The sequence below is a fragment of the Panthera tigris genome, chromosome A1 (genome assembly GCF_018350195.1).
Source record: "Panthera tigris isolate Pti1 chromosome A1, P.tigris_Pti1_mat1.1, whole genome shotgun sequence".
NCBI lineage: Eukaryota > Metazoa > Chordata > Mammalia > Carnivora > Felidae > Panthera > Panthera tigris.
The window spans coordinates 193,527,996-193,545,439 of NC_056660.1; the positions used below are offsets into that span (position 1 = coordinate 193,527,996).

General features: G+C 39.5%; 1 pseudogene; it reads left to right on the forward strand.

Annotated features, from left to right (window-relative positions):
- The first annotated feature begins 1,864 nt into the window (after nucleotides 1–1,864).
- Nucleotides 1,865–15,293, forward strand: LOC122230664 (annotated as a pseudogene).
- Nucleotides 15,294–17,444: the final 2,151 nt, after the last annotated feature.

Below are 17,444 nucleotides of genomic sequence, written 5' to 3' on the forward strand. Positions count from 1 at the left end.
AGCAAGCTTGTGCTTCTCTGACCACTCTGACAGGGGAAGCTCAGCACCAAATTTTGGTTGCTTCTAATACCAAGATTCCTAATTGACACAGGCTTTTCTTTCTCTGAATCCAAGGTACTGTTACAGCTCGTTTGTGTTTTTGCCAACATATGACACTAAATATTAAAGAAGGTATAGAGGAGAATCTGTACTCTTCTTCCCTCCATCAGGGAGGAGGGAGAAGGGATGAGGAAGAAGGGGAGGGGGAGGGGAAGGGGAGAGGAGGGAGAGGAGGAAGAGGAAGAAGAGGAAAAAGAAGGGCAAATGGCCCGTGTTCTAACTTCATATTATGTCCCTATTTTATTCAATCGCCCAGGACATGACAGAGGGGGACTTCAGGGTCGCTGTAAGTAAGAGGCAGATTACGCCTCATGCCATACCTTCCTTTGTAATGAGGCTGTTAGAGTATGCAATGACAAAATGCTTGTGAAAGAATTTTGGCAAGTCTACAGCCCGGTATTTCTGGTATGACGATTAGCTCAAAATACATGCTCTTCTTTATATGCTCGATTTAGTATCACATTCGTTTATGAAAAACAACCTGCCAATACAGAATACAGATACACGTTTGGTGTTGGACTAGACAGGATGAGAGGTTTAAACAGTCGTTCAAGTCAAAATTAATCATAAGAGATTAATAATTAGCTCATCTGGACTACATACTGCTCTTTTGCTGAAAGTTCTATTTCTAGAAAACAAAGCACGTAATGACATTTCACATTTTTTTCTTTAGCAGTTAAAGGTGATTTCCTTGGCTCTAGAACCCAAACAATTATCCATGATTCGACAGATAAAGTATGTAAGCATTTCACCAGAAGAATTTACCTTCTAAAATCCAAGTTCTTGACAATTTTTAAAATCAGTGAAGCTCACAAAAATGACAGCTGAAAAACAGCTATTTGCCTGCACCCCGTACCATAGGCATTTCATCTACATAATGACTATCTCCATGCATAGATCACTAATCTCTATAGTCTGAATATCTATACATTTAGAGAAGAAACTCCAAAACAAGGATTGACAGCTTTAAAAATAGTTAAGCTAGGGGCGCCTGGGTGGCTCAGTCGGTTAAACATCCGACTTCAGCTCAGGTCACGATCTCACGGTCCCTGAGTTCAAGCCCCGCGTCGGGCTCTGGGCTGATGGCTCAGAGTCTGGAGCCTGCTTCGGATTCTGTGTCTCCCTCTCTCTCTGCCCCTCCCCCATTCATGCTCTGTCTCTGTCTCAAAAATAAATAAACGTTAAAAAAAATTTAAAAAAAAATAGTTAAGCTATTTTAAGTCAATTTTCTATTCTCTTGACTTCCTCTGTGTTTTCTCTCAAAAGCTTTCAGGAAATAAATGTTCTCAGGCCTCATAAGCTACTTTCCTTCTAACAATGTTTAAAAAAAATGAAAAGAACAGTTCTCTTACATTTAGTCATTTATAATTAAAATCTTATTAAAAACATTTTTTAAGTTTATTTCATTTTGAGAGAGAAAGAGAGTGAGAGAGTGGGGTGGGGAAGTGAGGGAGAGGGAGAATCCCAAACAGGGTCCACACCATCAGCACGGAATCTGACCAGTGGCTCGAACCCACACTATCAGAGATCATGACCTGGGCTGAAGTCAGACCTTCAACCAACTGAGCTACTCAAGCACCTCAAAAACAACATTGTTAAATTAGTATTTAGTGTGTTTTAATTATTGCAAGCATGGGCCTTGTCTAATTTCAAGTTTTTGTTTTGTGGTGGGCAAGGTTATTTTCATAGTTAATCACATAACAGAGTAGGCAGATGATCGAATGTAATTGGTAGATGCTGTGAGGTGCTCCGGAATGTGGGCTCCATGGGAAACAAGCGATTAGGAAGTGACCATGGTGCTGGAAAAGAGACCCAGGTACTCCCCAGGAGATAGCATGGAATCAGCACACACACTGCCTGGTTTCTACCTTATGGGCTCTTGCCTCCTTTCCAACTTTTTCTTGTAAACACCACTTCTTAGCAGTCTCCAACTACTTTTTCAGTCCATCAAACATGCCAAGCCATTTCCCTATCGGTGGGTTCTTCCCTCTGTTTCCTTAGAGTCTTTCTCTAATTGGCTCTTAGTCAATCTTCAGATCTCAAGTTAATGTGGTAACACGTTTTGCCCAATCAACCCTTCAAATACATTCCCTCTCATTTTTCTCTAACTTAGGAAGTCATTTTTTTTTAATTTTAATGTTTATTTATTTTTGAGAGAGAGAGAGAGAGAGAGAGAGACAGAGTATGAGTGGGGGAGGGGCAGAGAGAGAGGGAGACACAAAACCTGAAGCAGGCTCCAGGCTCTGAGCTGTCAGCACAGAGTCTGATTCAGGGCTTGAACCCGCAAACTGCGAGATCATGACCTGAGCTGCTGAAGTTGGACACTCAACCAACGGAGCCACCCAGGTGCCCCAGGAAGTCATTTTTCTTATTTCATCCCACCCAAGGTAATCTGTAATTATTCCTTTAAGTATTACCGGTTTATTGTGGATCACTCTTTCTGTGAGTGGCAGACAATAGAACTATGCTTTGTAACTCAGTAGCTCACTAGCTTGCAGCTCACTAGCTGCATATGGCTATTTATGTTTAGATTAAAATTCCAGTTGGCCCTTGAACAACTAGGGGGGTTAGGGGCTCCTACCCCCTACAATCAAAACTCTGCTTATTATTTTTGACTCCCCCCCAATTTAATTACTAGTAGTTTGTTGTTGACTGGAAGTCTTACTGATAACAAATAGTTAACACATATTTTATATCTCATACGTACTATATACTGTATTCTTACAATAAAGCTAGAGGAAAGAAATGTTAAGAAAATCATAAGAGAAAATACATATACAGGGCTGTCCTGTAAAAAATCCACATATAACTGGACTGGCATAGTTCAAACCTGTATTGTTCAAGGATACATAAAATTACAAATTCAGTTTCTTAATCACACTAGCTATACTTTAATTATCATAGTAGCTAGTGGGTACCACAATGGACAACACAAATATGGATCATCTCCATCACTATAGAAAGTTCTATTAGAATAGCTTTGTTCTAGAAAACAAGTTCCTTTAAGGCAAGGCTCACTGTCCATCTTGTTCCCTGTTGTATTCTAATGCCCATCACAATGCCTGGACTATCAGAGGTGCTTAAATATTTGTTGAATCAATGTATAAATGAATTTAAAAAATAATAAAAATATTACTGAATGACTGCTAATAAAGAAAATCTTAAATTAAGACTAAGAACTAGAATGGATAGTTGGGGTAGATTATTTGGAAAGGATTCAAACTCTAGTCCTGAGACAGAGGTTGCCAAAAAACACACTACGTATGTAATTGTCAGTTGTTCCCTCTCACACACTAGAAGATAGTCTCCCTGAGAGCCCGGACTTCTTGTCTACTGCTGTATTCTCAGTACCCAGAACAGAGCCTATCTAGGGTGAGAAAACACAGACCACTTCGTCCCTTTGCATGTCCTTCCTTGTGTCTATAGAATGACCATTTCATTTTCAGAAAAGGGTACATCCATTTTCCAAATATTTCACTTGTATCACTGGCCTTCCTACTGCCTTCCCAATTTTGTCTTATTTTATTTCATTTTTATTTTATATATTTTAAAATTTTTTTTAACATTTATTTATTTTCAAGAGACAGAGTGTGAGTGGGGAAGGGACAGAGAGAGAGGGAGGCACAGAATCTGAATCAGGCTCCAGGCTCTGAGCTGTCAGCACAGAGACCAATGTGGGGCCCGAACCCACCAACTGTGAGATCATGACCCAAGCTGAAGTCAGACACTCAACCGACTGAGCCGCCCAGGAGCCCCTTGTCTTATTTTTAAAAAGTCTTTTTAAATCTATAGATCTTTTAAATTTATAGGTGTCTCCTTGTTCTTAGTAACTATTTGACACAGGACGTGCTCTTCAGCTCCTGTGGCTTTTTCTTCACTCCTCAGGCAGCGGCTATGCTTAGCATTTTCTCTTTCAATCAGCATCAGTATCAGGATGGCTACTTTTAATTCTAACAATTGGCTGTTACCCCAAGCTAACTGTGAATGGGTTAAAGTGTTCCTTCTCTGGGAGGATAGGAATCTTTAGCAAGATTTCTTGCAGTGGTCATAATTCTGAATCTTAGTCACCTCTCCAGGGCTCAGCTTAAACCTCTTCTCCTTCATGAAATCTTTCCTTTTTTCCAGAATTAAACATGAACATGATTTTGACTTTAGCCTGGGCACATTTGAAGTAACTCATTTACTTGTAGCCAGAAGATGTCCAAGCAAAGCACCCCTTTAGTCCATCTAGACCACAGTAATTTCTTTATACTCTTACCTCCCCCCAGCAACCCATCCATTCCTCACCCGCAGCACATATTACCATCTATCTTGTACTGTAATGATTTATGCCTGGGTCTTATCTCTATAAGACAGCAATTTGTCTTTATGTATCACCCAGCTTTACACAGAATAAGCATTTGAGAAGTGATTTTCACATGAATGAGACAGAGTATCTTGTGTTAGGCCCATGGTTTGGATTTCAAATTCTTAGCTAACAGTATCTGTGTGTCTGAGACTGAAAATAAAAACAAGTGAACTTGATTTGAAATACACAGGACTTAATATAGGATTTAAAAGTTGCCAAAAACTCTGCTCCAATATAAATTTGTATTAATATTAGATTATCTTAGGGATGATAGCCAGGGAAGTAGGAGAGGCCATTTTCTAGAAAAGGGCCACATTTTTATTGTTTAATGGGTTAGAATGAAGATCTTTTTAAGTATGGGGTGAAGAAGCCATTTATGAAATGACGCCCGCAGAAGCAGGAGGGTTGCAAGACAAACAGAAAGGCAGTCAAGGCAGATAGAGGCTTTTTAAACTAATTATTCCCTCCCCAAATGAGGACACAGATCCAGTCTTTGCTCCAATGTTCATTCTTCTCAATGTTCTGATCTACCTGCTTGCTTCTGGTAATAATACCTAAAATTACAGCATTTGAGACACATACCTTTGAGTTATAGCTTATTTTTAAAGAGATTCTCACACATTAAAATATTTTTTAAAGGGTTAATATGCAAAACGTAAGATATACATGAATATTTTAGCATGGTCCAGTTAAAAAAAAAAAAGTCCACTGGGAAATATAAAACTGGACCTGTCATATTTGTTAGTGGGATTCTGGTGACTTCTCTGTGTTTCAGTTACCTTGTATGAGTAATATATGTACACATGTACATATGTATGTGCATATATATTTTTATGTAAAATATTTAATAGGTACTAGAAAAGGATACAAAGTACAGTTCCCCTTTTCATGGAAAATTAAAATAATTAGGCAACTCATAAGATCAACTGATTTATATTTTTTCTTTTGCATATAGGAAACTGTGGCCAAAAGCAGTGATGTCATTTCCTAGAAAATGATTATTCATTTCCTTTTCCTCTGGTGTAATTTTCCTGTGGGAAACCTATCGTTTTACTAATTCCAGATTATGAGGTTCAGGAGAAATCACACCTGTTCTCCAAATAATGAGCCTATAATCTAAGAACAGGGGAATATATAAAATATTTAATATACAGAACAGCATAAAATAGATGTCAGCCACAGACAACCGTAAGAACTATAAAGGCAAGTGCAGTAAAACCTTGGTTTAGGAGCATAATTCGGTCCAGAAACATACTTGTAATCCAAAGCACTTATATATCAAAGCAAATTTCCCCATAAGAAATCATGGAAACTCAGATGATTTATTCCACAACCCCAAAATATTGATATAAAAATAATACTGTAATATAAAACAAAATAACAAAATACAAAATCTAAAGAAAAATAAACAGATTAACCTGCACTTACCTTTGAAAACTTTAGTGGCTGATGTGAGGGAGACAAAACAGAGGAAGGTTATTGTGTAAGACGACTCTCACTGTCACTAATGGAATCACTGCTATCTATTGGCTCAATGGAATCTTTTTCTGCCTGGGCACCATTGTATATGCTCACATGGATGTTGACTACAGAACAGTATTTATTTCTTTATCTATTTATTTATTTTCAAATTGTTAACATTTTTTAAATTTTCCTTTGTTTTAAATTTACATCCAAGTTAGCTAGCATATAGTACAACAATGATTCCAAGGGCAGATTCCTTAATGCCCTTGTCTACAGTACAGTATTAATAAACTCTTGTCATATACTGTATTGAATGTAACTGGCAACAAGGCAGCCGAGGAGAGGGTCTCGATCTGCAGGCAGCCTGACCCAGAATGAAGCAGAGCATTTCTAAGCTCACTCTTGTATGGAACAGCGGAGGGCTGTCCATAGGTGCTTTGAAGGGACAAAAAATACACTAGTGCCAGTTGTGAGCACCTTCCAACCTTCTGAAAAAAATCACTGATTTCTGCCAAAACCTGGCCTGAGACCGACCACCCGTGCATGGGAGACCCACAATTCTGCAGCAAGAGACAGAAAGAGAGAGAGAGAAAGAGAGAGAGAGAGAGAGAGAGAGAGAGAGAGAGAGGAGACATTGGCTCAGTTGTGATCACATGACATCTGGTGTCACACACGACTCGTATTGCAAGACATCACTCGTTTATCAAGTTAAAGTTTATTAGAAATGTTTGCTTATCTTGTGAAAACACTCACAGAACAAGTTACTCACAATCCAAGGTTTTACTGATTAAGGGAGAGACCTCTCTCTCCAAAAGTAAGCTAATTAGGCTGTACATTCCCACTGGCTATAGTGAATGGTTCAGAAATGATCCCAAAAGACAAGTCAGACCAAAGAGTGGAAGCTAAGGCCTTTGGAGGATTTACTGGGGAAAGAAATTTTCTCCCTCTTTGGAGGTTTGTTGAATTATCACAGTGAAGTAATCTCTAAGGGACCCCAATCTCCAAGTCACCACATAGAAACTAAGAACACCAATACAGAGGAAGGAAGAGCTAAAGAGATGGGGAAATATAAGTCCCTTATGATATTGCTTGATTTCTTGATCCATCTGTACCTGAAGCCAACAAGAATCAACCCTGAACATTTTAAGCACCTGAGCTAAAAACTTCTCTTTTTTTCCTAAGCCCAGTTTGACTTGGGCTTCTGTCATTTTCAACCAAACAAGATCTGAGTAATAAAGAAGTATACTTAGGTAAATCCAACAATGTCTTTCAACTTAAAATTTATGTGATCTTTTTATTACATCACAAGTTCTAATTTGGGTGGGGAAGGAGGGGAGATTTAGGTATCAGAATCACTTAGAGGAACTTCTCAAATAGATACATTTACTCTCAGAAGTCCCCTACCTGCACAGAAACTATAATAAGTGAAAACTGGGGGATGAGAGGTAAGAAGGGAAATAGAGGTAAAAATATAAGCAAATATACTTTGAGAAAACTCCCCAAGTGATTGATATATCCCTAGCTCTAAAACAGCCCTACACTCTTATGTTGCTTTGTTACATTGAGTGCCATGAGCTCAATTATGGTAACATAAGTGAGGCTCCAATTTAAAGCAAGGTCTTACACTCTATGAATCAAATAACTGGTTTCTGAACTAGTAACCATGAACTAGAACAATGCATTGGAGAGATTTCCTTCCTAGGGGAAATGGTTGACTTTTCTGGGTCCCTGGAATAAAATTAAATTTTAGAATTGCAGGAGGTAAGTACATAACACTCATGTTTTTGAAGAGGGAAATTCACCAATGACTACTGGAGGGCCACTTTGTCTTCTTACCAAGCAGAACTGACAATATCCTCAAAGATGTAGAACAGACTACCAGTTGTCAGCTCCTGTACAAATTTCTTGTTCTATGGAATGTTTACGTAATTTTACACAATTGTAATAATGCAGACTATCTTGTTAATAGGTTTAAGCCATATAAAGGGAATTAAAATTAATTTTTGGATATTACCTACAAAATACAACAGGTTTTTACATGTGGCTTTGAACTGAAAAGCTAACGGAGACTGTTGGGCAGGTCTGTGCCTAAAGTAGGAATGGCAAATAAGCCAATTCTGAAAAATTAGCAGTTCCTGCCGGGAACACAAAATTGATGGGGGATGGGTGATGGGTATTGAGGAGGGCACCTGTTGGGATGAACACTGGGTGTTGTATGGAAACCAATTTGACAATAAATTTCATATTTAAAAAAAGGAACACAAAATTGATAAGAACTATGAAGTCTCATATGGATCCAATGGAAAAGTATATCATGATCAATTACTGGTGTCTATCATAGTTGTGGAAAGAGAAAGTGGTAGCTTGAGTGCAATCTACTTATCCTCTCTGACCTAAACCATCCACAACTAATAAAGGCCCGCACTTCTATTTTTCAACTTGTACAAATTTGTGTAAATACTCCCAAATATGTAATTGTATTGGCACTTGACCATTATTTTAGAGCTAAATAGCAACAAATTGGCTTATTTTGAGACATAACCCTTAAGCTGTGTCAGCCGCATCAACAGCTACACTTCTATTGACCTCTGCAGGGAAACTTATCTCCCACAATTCCCTTCCAATTAGTACAAGTCAACAGGATGGATGTAAATTGATAATTTTCACTTTTAGAGAAAGATGCTGTTTTATTCTTGGAAAAACTAAGTTATAGGAATTAAATTTTTATACCAATCTTCCTTCTTCCCAGTGTCAGCTGTGCATCCTTGTACTAATCATTTGGTCTCTCTGAGCTTCAGGTTCTCCAACTGTACCATGAACAGACCTATTAGCTATGGGATGCTCCACTGAAATAATGTATGCAAAAGTGCTTTGGATATTGAAAAGTGCTATATAAATTATGACTTGTTACTCTGGAGAGATCCCAAATAACACTGAGGGATCTTTTGTTAATTGCAGGCCCCCTAAAGGTCTATTTCACTTATGATTAAGTGAACTCAATTCCATCATGTAGGGTAAGAACTTTGCTAAGTTCTCACTAACTCACTTGATACCTTCAGCCTTGTCACCCTGTTGAGCATTATTTCAACCTCCTTCCAGTTAGAGCTCTCTTAACAAACTCTCCACTCTGGTCTGTCTTGATCCCCTACTAGAATAGAACTTGTTCATGTTGCCATTTTCTAGCCCATATAGCTGACATTCTCCTTATTCCTGTGCAGGCTGTTGACTCTGTCCTTGGTCTATAAACACGGGTTCCAAACTCCTCAAACCTCTAGCTCTGTTCGTCTTCTATTGAATCATCTGAGCAATGTTAGTGGGCTTGATCTTTGCATCGAAACCAATATTTGGGGAGCTGTCATTTTATGATCTCCACATTGCTCTCCTTGAGCACTTCTGTTCTAATTTTATATTTTTTCTCACTCATATATTTCCTTTAAAAAAAAACTACAAAAGTAATAGGTACTTCAGGATGTAGATAAGAAAATGAATACCAAGAAAGGCTAATGACAGTGTCTAAGATCACAGAGATAGTGATCACAATGGAGAAAGAATTTAAATTCAGGTGTCATGACTCAAAAGCACACACTCCTTCTGGAGTACCATGCTGCTTTTAAAATCCTCATCAATCTTCCAGTTATCCTCATTCTATATTTCACATCCCAATTGTGCCAAAAAAAAAAAAGCCTATAACAAAATCTGTTCATCATCTGAGAAACAGATACACCATTATTACAAGCACAATTTAAACACTAGTCAGCTTTGCTGAAGTTGACAATCAGCCTCTGTATCCCAGAAGATCGAAGGACTTTGAACAATAACATTAAGGGAAAAACTGTATTTTTGAATGACTAGCATTACTGCTCCTTCAATTAGGATGGAATGAGAATTTTAAACATCTCTATTTTGCTAGTTGGAAATGAATATGCAGGTCAGATTCTTATGGCTCTCCTGGGTTATGTCAGAGATTTAGAATAGAACTACTCAATTTTGTTCCAAAACTCTGGACTCTGAAAAATCACCAAGTTTAAAATTAGAGAACTCAGAGTTTATTTTCCAACCCCATAATTTGAGAGAAAGTGAAATTAAGATCAAGAAGGTCAAGTGACTTACCTACAATCACCACAGCTAATACTACTCAAAGTGTCAGACTTATAATAGACCATGAAATAGCACATATGGATTCCTTACCTGAGCCCAGTAGTGCCTGGTGATGTGATTGACTGATATTCAGCATGAGCTCCTTACATAGTACAGTCTAGTAGTAAGAAGTTTGGGAACTTGCAGTCCCTGGATCCTATTTCAAGTAGGACTGACTGCAGCTAAGTAGTATTTCCACATATCCAAACTTACGCTCTTTCAATGAAACTAGCATTTTCCACAGTGTTCCTTAGAGCAGTGTTCATGCAGGATGTCAGATAGTAGATGCTCCACACTTTCAGGAAGTTTGGAAAATACAGTTCAAACACATTTAATTTATTCTCTTTTATACTACCAAATTTCTTGGTGCCTTTATTATGTTAATGAGCTCCTTGACACTAAGAAATGGCTATATATTACTTCTTAGGCCTTACTGCACAGTTATTAGCATAACTAAACCAGTGACTCAAGGAATACAGTTTGGGAAACTATGCCCACTACCTAACCCACATTTGCGGATTAAATGTTATACTCCCCAGGCAGGTTTCCCCTTTACCCTTTGCTCCTGTTCTTTAATGAAGCCCTAAACAACAGAGATCTCTGTAATGCAACCAGAGTTTACACAAACCCAGAGCAAGATAAAAATGCCAGCAAAAAACAGACAAGCAAAACCATGACAAATGGCCTTAGCCTGATATTTTTCTCCCTTCATGTAGCAAAGGATTACTTCTTGTGGAGTGAATTGAAAGTCTTCTCCACAACAGGCACTTTGGTAAAGGACAGACATGAATCAGAACACCCCATCTTCACAGGCCTTGAGGGCCATCCATGGCAGCTACAGAATTTCTACACATTAGAAATTAGAGCCAGTTAGGGGGACAGGATGAATGGGGATTTGGGAAAAGTGAAGTGACTTACTTTGACTTTTGAGTGCATCACAAAATCATTGCTAGATGGAATTATTTGTTGAGGGGCAAAATTGGGTGGAGGTGAAAGAAATTGTGGAAAGATGACATCTCTGAACCTCCCCTTGGTTCTGCCATGGGAAGCAGGTCTTGTAACTGGGGAGATACATGACAAAACAGATTATCATACAAAAAAGGAGTGCTCTAAACAAAGACCAGCATATTGTGTGCAGGGACACCAGAACAGTGAATGGACTCTAGGGACATTTTAGTCTACATCTGTAAAGGAAAAAAATATTTAAAATTGCTGCTAGATAGCCATCTAGCGAAGAGAAAACATGGTACTCTCACTTGTTGCCCTGCCAAAGATGTTGTATAGCACAGTCTCTTTGAATAAAAATAAAAATAACAACGTACTGGATTGATTCTTCAGCTGTGTACTTTCAAGACCTCTTTTGATCAGAACTAGACTGGGAATGGAAAATATAAATTCTTATACTGTCAACCCTCCACCAAATGATCCTAAACAAATCCTATAATATCTAGGGTACTGTGTTTCTTCACCCATAGGTTGGGAGAGCTGAACTACAATATCAAGTAAACCCATCTTGGCTCTAAAATAATATGATTTCATAATATTCTTCAATGCCTCTTGGGTATTTAGTGTAGTGGTTAAAATGATCAGGCTCTGGAGTTTAAAATCCCAGCTTTGCCATTTACTGTTTCTGTGACCTTGAACAAATTACTCCTTATTGGTCTTATTTCCCTAATCTACAAAATAAGGATAATAATAATACCTACCTGGTAAGTTTTAAGGAAGATTAAATAAAGTAATGCAATTAGAGTACTCAAGTTAGTTTTTAGCACCTAGTTACAGCTCAATACATAGAAGTTATCATCCACACTATTACAGTTTTAAGTTTTACACAGAGATTATCCCAATGTCTGATATATAGTGCTCAATGAACAGGCACTGAACTGGGCACATCACAGGCCTGTGTTTAATCATTAACCTTATTCTCACTTCTTAGGCCTTGTACTATGCAGAACCTTGTTTATCCAACATATACATAATGAAATGCCTATTAAGTGCTGGACGCTCTTCTAAATGCTTGAAAAATATTATCACTTAATCTTTCCATGACTCTATGAGTGAGGTATTATCTCATTTTATAAATAAGGAAATGGAGGCCAAACAAGGGTAAATAGCATGTCCTAAAGCATGTGACAATAACTAGTTTGGGCCAGAGCTAGGATTTGGACCCAGGCAGACTAGCTCTAGAACCTGTGCTCCTGAACATCGGCAGACACTGTTAGCCTTGCAACTCACTCTTCTCCTGCTTACCCCTTCCAGCATGGCTGACTCTCCCACAGTCCTCCCAACAGGCCAAGAGGCCTGGCTCAGTCACACTGCTATGCTTTCAATCTTGCCTTCCTTCCTACCACTTCCCAGCTCACCAAGTGGCCTCTCCCAGGTCCTGTACTCTATTGATCTTAATCTAAAATATCCTTCAAAACTTGCGACTTTCTCCCCTACAATGTTGTCAGTTTTTCCTTCCACTCATTCTGTTTTCTGCTGTCTGGCTCAACTCCATTTGCATGCAGAGGGGTCAGGGTAACGGGTCTTTATTTCTTGCGTGTCCAATTCTGCCTACCCCACTAAATTATAATTCCAGGAGAACAGAATCCACAGCATCCTCCTTCATTGAAAGATTGGCTCTCATGGTTGGGTGTCTGTCTGAAGATAGCCACAGAAAATTCCTTATGACTTGAAACATTAAGATGCATGGCATTTATTTGATCCCCTTTTTTTTTTCCCTTAAGCAAATTTGAGAACAATGAATATGGTGTTTGACAAAAGCTAGTCTAGAGTGACATCTGGTGGCTATTTTTTAAAAGGTTCACAAATATTTGCTGCTCCTTACAGGCAAAGTTCATTCCTTAAGGGAAAGGTGCCTTATCCATCAAAGCCTGCGTCACAACTAGGCTACCTGCAAAGACAACAGGAAGAATCAAGGCAGAAGAAATCCTTTTTTTTTTTTTTAGTCATTTTATTTGAACAGAAATCCTCTATACTCACTAAGTCATAAAGATGTGAAACACCTTCTTCCCTCAGGTGGAGAGACAACTGGTACCAAGACCCTCGTTTAGAGATAGAAGTTGAAGTTTCCTATTCCAGTCCTTGTTGTTAGCGTCTAGTGAATAGGCAAGCCCCATTTCCCCCTTTGAGCCTCAGTTACTAGATATATATTTTTTAATACTGGGATTATACTCAAGGTATTCTTCTTTTTATATAAAAGAGCAATCATTCTGTAATATATACAATTTCCCTACATTTGAAGTGCCAAGTTGGCAGGTATGATCTCCTAGTTAAATACCACCTCTTTTACACTCATATTTGAACAAAATGAACCAAAATCAAGTTAAAAGTACTCTTACAAAAAGTGGCAACAGTAGTATCATACTTGCAAGAGTAGTAATAGATAACCCAGGCCATGCCAAGTATTTTTGTATATATATTGCTTCATACTACTGAATGCCTAACCTGAGAAGGAAGGCATCGGCCTCAGATAGTCACAAACTACATGTTCTGGCCCAGGATGCCATCGGGCAAGAAGTGGGGACGCATACCAGTCCCCCGTAGGCTCATCCACCAGCACTGAGGACATCAACTGGACTACAAGCCTTGCCTGCCCTGACTTTACAGTCCTTTCCCTTTTCTCACCAACCTATCTGTGGTGTAGAAGATGAAGTGTAAAAGGCAAATTAAGTGGAAAAGCTAACCTGCTATATCCCAGCTTCTCCACCGGAGGCATCCAGACAAAACCAGGCTCAAACTGGGGCAGAGGAAGGGGGTGAAAAGTCTAAACCCGGAAGTAATATTGACGCTATGACATCAGACTACACAGAAAATTTTTTGCGCCTGGGAAGTGAGACTGTTTATTATTATTGAACATGACAGAAAAAGCTATGAAATCCCAACTACTATCAGGGCCACAGAAAAGAGGCTTGACATCACACAGAGTGACAGCAACAGTGAGAAAGTATACAGTTGTTCTCTGAGGCTTACCCCGTCCAGTTCATCCAATAAACCGTATTTACCGTCTTGGACTCGAATAGAAATTGTCCGTTTTGAAAGGTGAGTAAGCAAAGGTGACAAGCCAGCACAAAACTTCTGAAAGGATGGCAGAGACTCGGAATACAAGAGATAGGGAAGAAAATAGTCTGTTACCTCTGCTTTTCCCTGTCAAGGCAATTAAACAAAACATGAATGCTCTGAAATAGGAAATAAATCTGTAACACACAATGAAAAGAAAACTAGGCAACAAAGGACTACTAGCGTTCTATGAACTCTTTAAAAGGACTAGGAGTTACCCAGAGCACAATAGGTCAGTGACAGGAGGATATGTTTGAGGGAATAACAAAATCACATAATTCTTAGGTTTAAAAAAAATGACTAAGATGAAAATGGTTAAAGAAGTACAGTAAGTACTTGGAGGGCCATTAATAATTGCCCTCCCTGAAGAGAAAAAATATACTTGCAATAGAAAAAAATTATTAAAAATTATTCTCTGAAGAAAATAACTCAGAAACGAAGCAGGAGTTTATCTGAAGGTCCAACGAGCTTCCTGTTTTCTGGCAAAGTTTAATAAACATTGTCTCAAGTCTGTTTGGAGTTATTATACTTCAAAATTAAAAGCATCTCCTTTCCAGCCAGCACTTCGCAATGGGCATCGCTCAGGACAACTAACACAAGTGCCAGCCCTGCCATGAGAAGAGGGAGCGTGAGCTGGGATGCCCCATTGCCAACAATGAATTGGTCTCCATCCGCCCACCCCCCCCCTTCCGCACACAGTCTGTTCAGACAAGGCAGCAACAAGTAGCATGCCTGGAGGCTGGATGTGGGGAACGTACCCTGGGGCTCCAAGTGTTATACACACAGAACAAGGATTACTGACTTTGTCTACAATGCATCTAATAACCAACTGGTCCCACCAAAACCCTGGTGAAGAATGGAATCATTCTCATTAACCACACACTGTCCCAATAGTGGTACGGGTCCCACTATGCACTGACCTTGGGCTGCAAGAAGGGGGTCAGACTGACTCCCGAAGATGAGATTTTAAACACAAAACAATCAATGACAATTCAAATAAGCAGGAGGACAAGAAAAAGAATGCCAAGATTAGCATCTTCTGAAGGAGCAGTTTCAGCCAGGCAAGCTTCTTGCATACACGGCTTCAAGATCAGGCCAGCGTGGCCGAGCACATGGCTATATGCCAGAGGGCAGGAGGCTGGAGTTCTATCTGAGGAAAATCAAGGCCCAGAAAGGCGAATAAATTCTCCTCCCCGCCTATTGTCCCTCATGTAATTAAGGTGAAAAATAAAACAAGTACCAACAACAAAACAAAAACCCCCCACAAAAATAGAATACAGAAGATGTAGTTACTGAAAGGAAGGTAACATACAGTAACTGACTTCTCAGTTGACATGCAAGCAGTTGGCAGAGCTATGCTATATAGTTTGGGCAGGGAACTGCATATTTGTAGAACATTGTCCCCAACCCGTGGAGAATACACGTTTATATACTTACCCTGCCCCTTTCCCTTCCACTCCAAACTCATTCAACTGCCTGCCCCACATCTCCAGGTGATTATCTAACAGACCACTCAAAAGTACAATTTCCCAAAGCACACTGTCATCTTCTTCTAAAATCTGGGTCCCGGTTTCTCCACCTGAGTTAATGAAAAATGCATTTCTTAGTTACTTGGGCAAGCAACAGTGGAGTTATCTTTGACTTCCTTCCCCGATGCTGATCCCTCCCTTTAGCATTCCAATACAGTATTGTTTCAGGAGAATTCAGTGACACCCGGTGTTCATCACAACCAGTGCCCTCCTTAGTACCCATTACCCATTTAGCCCATCCACCACCCACCTTCTTCCATGAACCCTCAGTCTGTTCTCTAACGTTAAGAGGCTTTTGTGGTTTGTTTTCCTCTATTTTCTTCTCTCCCCCACCCTTTCCATATGTTCTTCTGCTTTGTTTCTTCAATTCCACATATGAGTGAAATCATGTGGTATTTGTCTTTCTCTAAATCTGGGCATTTTGAATAGGAAAGTCACCTAGGGCAACAGGCATAAACTAAGACTGTCTTGCACAAGCTGGGTCACATGGTCACCCTATTTAATCTCAACATGACAGCCCAAATGTTTAAAACCTAAGTCAGACCCTATACTCCTCCACTCAGAGGCTTCTCAGCTCACTTGGTGTAGAAGCCAAGATCCTTCAGATGACCAGCAAAGCTTTCCGTGATCTGCCCCCCACCCCCATCCAGGCCTCTATCTCCTCTTCCCCTCCTTCCCCTTTGTTCACCTTTTTCTTCCTGCCGTGCAAACTCATGCCTCAGAGCCTTTGCTTTGAGGTTCCCTCTGCCTGGAAGGCTTTCTCCTCTGGCATTATATCTATACGATTTATTCCTTCCCTTTCTTCCAGTCTTTGTTCCGAGGTCACCCTCTCAGCGGAACTTTCCCTGAGAACTTTGTTCACAATTGCAAACCCCTCCCCCCAGTCCCCTGATGCCTCTTCCCCTGCTCTATAACCTTCAAATATTCTGTGTAACTTATTTTTCATGTTTTACTGTGCCTGCCCATCACTGCCCTGCTAGAATGTAAGTTCCATGCAGACAGCGTTTTGTTTTTGCTTCTGCTTTGATCTAGTAATCTTGGTACAACAGTAAATGGAAATAAATGAAGACCAACCAAATGAGAGCGAGCAAAGTCTATTTATCCTGAGCTTGCTGTAGCAAGGGAGTCCACCACCATTGCTTGCATTTTCATGGAGACTGAAAGGCAGGCAGAGCAGTGGGAAAGCTTCATAGTGGAAAAAGGGAAGACCTCAGGTATGTACCGATTAGAGGCTATTGTCAAAGAGAAGCTAAAGGTGGGCTTACTAGAAGCAGGGCATGTATGTGATTGGTCAGGGGAGCATATTGAGCTTTCTCTAGTTGGTTCTAAGTTGGAAAAGGAGACAAATGTTAGGGAAACTGTCAGTTATTAATCAAGTCCTGGCCATTTTAGACTAACGTTACAGAAGACAGTAATCTGACTTCCTCCAAGTCTGACTTATAGAAAGCTGGCTTCCTGGATGGTTAAGGTAAACAATAGGATTGTTTTCTGGGCGACTGCTGTAGGTTCTGAGTCAGAATTTTATATTTATATCTGGTCTGGCCATTGTCCACTTGTATATTCAGTCTCTCAGGTATCTGGCTTAGAGAAGGTGCTCAGCATTTGTTAAATGAATATCATTCCATTTCTACACAATCCCAAAATTTGGAAAACTAAACAACATGTTGCTTAAAGATAGGATCCTGTATGATGGAAATATGGATAAAAATATGCTGGTCATTATAAACTGTAACATTTAACTAAAGTCTGAAATTAAAAGGTAAACCAGAATATAACAAACATGTGAGATTAAAGTGGTCAACAAG